Source organism: Polyodon spathula, chromosome 11 (assembly GCF_017654505.1).
Source record: "Polyodon spathula isolate WHYD16114869_AA chromosome 11, ASM1765450v1, whole genome shotgun sequence".
Classification (NCBI taxonomy): Eukaryota; Metazoa; Chordata; class Actinopteri; order Acipenseriformes; family Polyodontidae; genus Polyodon; species Polyodon spathula.
Window position 1 is genome coordinate 26,697,636 of NC_054544.1, and position 7,804 is coordinate 26,705,439.

Consider the following 7,804-nt stretch of genomic DNA (forward strand, 5'->3'; position numbering starts at 1 on the left):
AGTTAGACAGCAGCAGAAATTCCTTTGAAACCATGAACAATGAAACAAGCTCTACCAAATCACAGAACATGTTAAACCATTTCTTCAGAGAACTGGAATTAGGTTAGTCTGCAATGGATGCAAACACTCATAATTTTATGAATGGTCCTTCATCCAAATGAATGAGATTGGAAAAATTTGAAGTGAGATTTGGGAATAATCCATTAAAATGCATGGTCAGTTCCAAAAATAAGTGTGACTCTCTCTGATGCATGAGACTTGACATGTCTCCATGTGCTGTATGCATCTTATGTAGTATCTATAGCAAAAACATTGTCAATGTTAAAAAACAAGTTAGAAAAACGCAACAGCCATTTAAGATGGTGATATCAAACACAAAAGTTAGGAGAAGCAATTGGGGCAACCTTGTCAAGCATCAAGCAAATAGGCACAATTGGAAAGGTGCTGGGGACCAACATTCATACAATTGTTGCTTCTAACTTGGCTTCTTTCTTTGATTGCTCCACTTTATCGCTCTACTTTACATTGAAATGCCCTTATCAGCTGGGTTGTAACCAGAATAAAGAGCATTTCAATGTAAACTGAAGCAATGATAAAAAGAAGCCAAGTTAGAAGCAACAATTGTGTGAATGTTGAGCCTCAGCACCTTTCCAATTGTGCCTATTTGCTTGGTGCTTGACAAGGTTGCCCCAATTGCTTCTCCTAACTTGGGCTTTTGTGTTTGATATCACCACTTTAAACGGCTGTTGCGTTTTTCTAACTTGTTTTTTCACATTGACAATGTTTTTGGTATAGATATAATTTATTTTTTTACATCATCAAATAATGAATAAAGCGAGGGAAAGATATTAGAGAATGTGTATGGTAAATAAACAGACAGACAATAGTAATAAGTAGAGTAATAGAGAAATGAGAATTTAAAGTAAAATAACAGTAGAAGGGACTTTTGGACAGTATTGAAAGTATAAACATTGTATTCTTTTAGTTGCAAATGTACATTTCATGAGTGGTGAAAACAAAATGTCTATTCTGGTAGATATTGATATTTATGTAGGTACAAAACAACAATGTTATGAATGGTTAAAAAGGTACATATGCATGTCAGTACTATTGGGTAATATACTAACACATTTTAATGTTGAAAAAACCCATTCTCCATCTTATAGAGGTTTTATGAACTTAGGCCAATGTAAGGCATTTGTTAAGCATTAGATCTCTTGATAAAAGGACATATCCATGTTCTTTGCATTTCTTGGCCATTGTTTGACTTCAATGAGTGCATCATTTGCATGCACCCATTTTCCAGTAGTACCCACAGCAAGAAGAGACACATAGCGTCCTGAAGTAACACCCTGTCCTTGGTGTATGCTAATGGAAGATAAATGTTCATTCCCATTGTCTACAGTAATTTTGCTCTTCTGCCCAGTAGTAAACTTGGCATTGTGTCACTTTGTTACAGTCCTGACTGGTTTGGACAGCAATCATTCTTCCTGCTGACTGAATAAGTTCACATTTCATGATTGGAGAAGATTTGCATTGCCTACATTTGCTACCAAGAATCATTGCCCATTTGTCATTTCTATAAATTAGTTCTTCTAAACACATGGAATCTGCACCAGCAGGTACATGTAGAGGGTAAACATGCAACACCTGTCGGTTTGATGAGCAGTAGTTCATTCTAGTACATACAATGTCATGACTTATTGTGACTGAAACCATGTGAGATATTTCAGGACAAATTTTAGATAATTTGCTGAGAAACTCTGCAATATCTTGCTCACCTCTATTGAAGGGTTCTCCGAAGAAGTGACAAATATCCACAGTAGTTTGAGATGCAGTGGATGGCTTAAGTGATCATAGTTGTGAACAAAGCTACTGATAGCCTCTTGTTGACTGTTTTAGTGAATCCTTCAGCGGTTGCAAGTGAAGAAGGAACTGCAATGTTGCATTTGCATAGCAGGAGGTGAAATTTGGGTTGCTCCAGCCTCTGAATGGATGTGTAACTGCAAGTGTTCTCTTAGAAGATTGAGGCTTTTGCTATTCTGAAACATTAGTGACGGCTTGGAGAATGAAATGCACTTGATCTTTTACCTTGTGTCCCTTGTGTGTGTTGGTCTCCTTCAAACTTATCAACTTAGGGCAATAAATCCCTCTGAGCCTATTGTACTCTGCAACTGCAGTTTGAGATGCCTTAATGCAGGTGGGGTCAAAAAGTTGATAAGGTGGACACCTTATGTCCAAACTGTATCCATAGGAGGAAATGGAGTTACCAAGGTCCATCCTAACTGTTTTTAGAGTCTTACCCTAGCACTTGTGAATGGTGATTTCATGAGCACCCATGACTGGGAACTGCTCTCGAACAATGTAGACTCTGTCCATGATTTCAAACTTTGAACGTAAACGTTCAAAGGTATGGGTGACTCTATTGTTAAATTAGATGGTTATGGTTTTGAGCATACTTGTGTTTTCCAGATCATAGGAAACAGCTTGAAGCTTTCCTATTGCCCTATTGATAAGACCAGTGGCAATATCAATATTCTTGCAAAGCACCAGTTTGCAGCCTATTTTGACTCGTACGGTAGGTATGACTGCAGTCAGCCTTATAGGCGTTCATTTTTTTCAGCACATTTCTCTGGAAGTTAAAAGGGCAGTCCACAGTCCATAAGATGAATGTCCTCTCCAGGCATACAATCAAGCACTGCAGTCTGGATCTGGTTACAGGCATCTACAATAGGCATGATGCAGGTTTAACTCTCAGGATGAAATAGATAGGTGGCTATTTTTTTAATTAGCAGTGGGAGAAAACCACTTCAGCAAGTACAGTAGAATCTGCTTGAACTAACGAACGCTGTATCTACTATAGATACTAATGAGCGCAAAACAAATACAAAAGAAAAACAAGGGAAATGCAGAACTTTTCAAGAAAGCTGGGAGTCTTTGTATAAATGGATTTTATATTTTTAAACACTGCAATAACAGTTCTGCTTGTGAAGCATCCACACTGTAATTTGACAGAACAGCTGATTAATTTGCACTGTGCAGGACCTTATTTTACCCCATTGGTGCTTGAGCCCCGCAGCACTCACGGAATTGCCGCCTGTGCACCTATTATCAGTGATTAAAGCCTGGTTTTCAAACAAACTGATTATCACTCACCAATACTGTATTGGTATAAGAAAAGTGTGTTTTTAAAAAAGTAATTTAAGCTTTCAATCACTTAAGTATATTAGGACAATAATGTAAGCAACACCAAGCTACAGACAGGGAGTCCCAAGTTTTAAACGTGTTACTGTTTATAAATAAGAGCTCAACTTTATCATGAATATTGTGTTATGTTTTAAGCAACATACTACGACAGTATTCATTATGATAATTGTTTGTTTATTAGTTTTAAAATGTTTAGTAAAACAAGACCTATTGTTTGACCTCGTCAATGCAACTGGCCCCCTTTCAGGGTTGTAACCAAGTATAAATCTCCACATTTTTGTAGAATTACTTTACACTTACTTCTAAAGATGCAATGCGTTTCAGTAAATCCAAACGATAAACTTCACATCCCGCACAGAGGGAGAACAGAAAAGTAAAACACCATTAAGTGGGGTTGGCATTGTAAGGGAGATGAAGCGAGATTTCACAGTTCTGATCGAGTGACTGTTTTCTAAACATTATTTGTGAATGCTTATTCACCATTGCTACAGCCTGTTAGAAAATGGACTTCCCTGCATTTTTTTAAACTATTCATCATTTAATCATAAAATCACAATTTACAAGATTAAATACGCTACTATACTCCTCCTGGGCGCTGCAATTATAGGACCACATGACTGTGATACTGCACGCCAATTGGCTCAGTGGATATGTCACATTTTGCTAAATTAGAAGCCTGGCGTATGGCGAGTTATTGAAAGAAACGATCATTTGCGTTGTATTTAACGTGGTGTGTTTTGAGGATAAAGGACATTGAACATCAGAAAACCTAACAAACCTAATAATGAACCTAATAAAATAAAATAAAAACTGTTGTAAAATAAGGCTTAATAATGTTATTTAATATGGAACCTTTTACATACAAAACAGGTAAAACAACAACAAGAGCCTTTTTAATATCGACAGACAGCGCAAGACAGCTACCATATTTTAGTTTGAAAATTGAAGCCTCTCATTGGCTGAAAAGATTAACAGGTAACAAGGAGGAATGCCGATCTCCCCGATGTGGGGGAATGGGCGGGGCGAATTTGATTGATTGACAGTTTGCAAATGCATGCATCAAATGGATAAAAGGCACATCGGATGACAAAGTGCACACCGAACGTATAAAAGGCACATTGAATGTATAAAGCGCACATTTAATGTTTGATGCTAGTTTTTAACATTTGACTGTTGCAGTTAACATTCAATGGTAGTATTTAACATTCAATACTTGCATTTAATATTCAATGTTGAATGTATTATTTGTTGTTAAAATTTAACATTTAATACATTAATTTAATATTTAATGCTATATTTATTATTTGATGCTAAAATTCAATATTCGATGCTTGTTTAATTTAACGTTTAATTAATTGGAAATGGAGCGAGGTAACCATTGCAGTACCACAGGGATCAGTATTAGGTCCTCTGCTATTCCTAATTCCTAGATTCTGGTATAGTAAGCAAACTAGGAGTGCAAACACTGATGCAACAGCAAAGGTCATCCACAATGATCTAGGCAGCATTCAGAACTGGGCAGACACATGGCAATATACATTTAATAGAGAAAAGTGTAAGGTACTGCATGCAGGCAATAAAAATGTCCACACGTGGATTTTGTGCAGTATAGGTTATTACAAGCATATACTTTTTATTTCAATTGTAGTCGAGGAAGTAAAGAAACAATGGTCTAACTTGGAGACAAATATCAGAGAAAGTAGCGTGACACGGCAAGAGTGGTCAGGGCTTAACAGTCAGAAAAGAAGAGCAGTACATGAAAGTGATGGAAAGTATTTTCGGTAGCTCATTGCTAGCTTCCCAGCTTTTAGATAGCATGCTTAGGGTCATGTATAAAAATGCTGGACAGGCCTGGTTGCCTATAATTATTGCTAGCATGGCTGCAAGAGGAGACTTCAGTGACATCATAGGCAAAGGGTAACAGTGGGCGGAAGCGCATACTGCAAGATCGTGATATCCATGCATTAATTCAAAGTGCAAGGCAAAACAGGTGAACAACTGCAGAGCAATTGACTGGAAATTTCAACCTGGGGTGCTAGCAGCCAGTTTCATCAAAAACGGTCGGCCGAGAACGCCACAGAGCGGGACACCATAGTCGGGTTGCATTGCACAAACCACTTATCACACCTGGCAATGCACGTTTGTGAGTCCGTTGGTGCAAAGAGCACAGGCAATGGACTACCGAGCAGTGGAGAAATGTGATATGGTCAGATGGATCATCCTTCACCATGTTCTCAACAAATGGATGAGTGCACATGTGGCGCCAACCTAAAGAACTCTGCAGACCTGAGTGCTTGGTTCCAACAGTGAAGGGTTCTAGTGGTTCTGTAAGGACAGTGTGTCAAATCCATGCTCCAGGGCTACAGCAACAAATAAATTAACATGAAGAGTAATTCCAGCTACGGGAATGTGAAACAGTTCATCAGTCAACACTTTTACATACTCTGTGTTGTAACTGTGATCTTGCTTTTGTGCATTTTCATTTGAAATTATAACCTTATAGAGCAGCACATGCAATTTTGAATACTGATTCAATTCTGGATAATATGTTTTTTTTTCTGAATCTTTTGATAAACTGCATTGCCTTTTATGTTTTATGCAATTATGTTGATGGGTAACATTTTGATATAACTTCTCTGAAATCATAACTATGGGACACGGTAAACCTGATGTTCTCTTCAAGACCATTGACCAAATCCTACATCCAGCAACTGACCGATCCATCCTCGTCTCTTACCTGTCATGATTTCTCCTCTTTCTTTTGGACCAAAATCAACAACATCTATTCTACAAATGCCCACAATGAAACCCAGTCTACTACGTGACCACCTCAATGCTCCTCCGGTTGCCCCTCCTGCCCTCTCCTCCTTCTCCCCTCTCTCCATTGCTGATGTTTCTGGATTACTGTTGAAATCAACTACTGCCACGTGCCCCCTGGACCCCTGGCCGACTAACCTTGTCTGTCTTTGTGCTTCTGATCTTGCTCCCTCTATTATGCACACTCTCAACCTGTCTCTGGACTCTGGCTTGGTTCCTGCTGCCCTCAAGCTACTAAAAAAACCCTCCCTTGACTCTGCTGACTTATCTAATTTACATCTCATCTCCAATCTTTCACTCAAAAAACTCTCAAAAGGGCTATAGCCAGTCAGCTGGTGAAACATCTCATGGACAACAATCTGCTTGTCTGGTTTCCGGCCACATCACAGTACTGAAACTGCTCTGCTCTGGATTGTGAATGATGATCTGCTCAATGCTGATGCTGGTGCTCTGTGCTTGTCCTTCTTGACCTAACAGCTGCTTTTGACACCACAGATCATGGCATTCTTCTTGACCGCCTTCAGAAGTATGCTGGAATCTCTGGAACTTGTCTCTCCTGGATGACCTCTTACCTATCTGGACGCATGCAGTCTGTTTTTTATGCTGGACGCAGTGGTGTTGCAAACCCAATCACTTGTGGAATCCCCCGAGGATCTGTTCTTGGGTCCCTTCAATATCTACATGCTTCCCTTGGGCCAGCTCATCCATCAACACAACCTCATGTTTCAATCCTATGCTGACATTGAGGCCTGGATGTCTGCCAATTTTCTTCAACTGAACATTAACAAATCTGAACGTCTTCTAGAAGGATCTAAAACTCAACTTAGGAATCTAAACGTAACTGCCTTGAACCTCGGAAACTGTATGCTGCTGCCTTCCTCCACAGTACGAAGCCTTGGTGTAATTTTTGACAGCAACCACTCCTTTGATGCCCACATCTCCTCTGTAGTCAAATTTTCCTTCTACCATCTTAGAAACATCTCCAAATTCCATCCCTACCTTTCCCTCTCGGATGCAGAGATACTTTGTCATGCATTTGTCTCCTCTCGACTCGACTACTGCAACTCTCTATATGGTGGTTTCCCGGCACACACCATAAACCGACTGCAGCTAGTTCAGAATGCTGCTGCCAGGATCCTTATCAGATGCAAAATTAAACGGGATCACACCACCCACCATCTTGCCCAGCTGCACTGGCTAGCTGTGAAGTTCAGGACTATGTTTAAAACTCTCTTGCTCACCTACAATGCCCTTCATCACACAGGTCCAGAGTACCTCTGTGTACTATAACATGTATTCTGCACTTTCCACTGTATTTATTGTACTACTTCGTGTATTCTGCACTTTCCACTGTATTCAGTGTACTATGCATTATGCTACTATCATGTTTTATGTACTTTCCACTGTATATCATGTATTATGCATTTCTCTATTTGAAGTATTATGGATTTTCTTGTATTTACTGCATCTTGTAAAGCGCTTTGTGATGGTGTTCCACTATGAAAGGCGCTATATAAAATAGACTGATTGATTGAAAACTTTGCTGTTGGGTTGTAATTTACACACTGCTACAAATTAATACGTACCGGATTTAAAAGAATGTGCTGCACAGTCCACGTGTCTATGTCGCCTCACATATGTACATAAGACTGTAAACCTGCGAGTTGTAATATATTCTAGGTGAAATAATAATCATTGAGTAATATAATAATAAAAATACATTTAAACTCCCACCAATAGGTGGCACAAAAACGTTCTACGTTGACTTGGAGCGCCATAC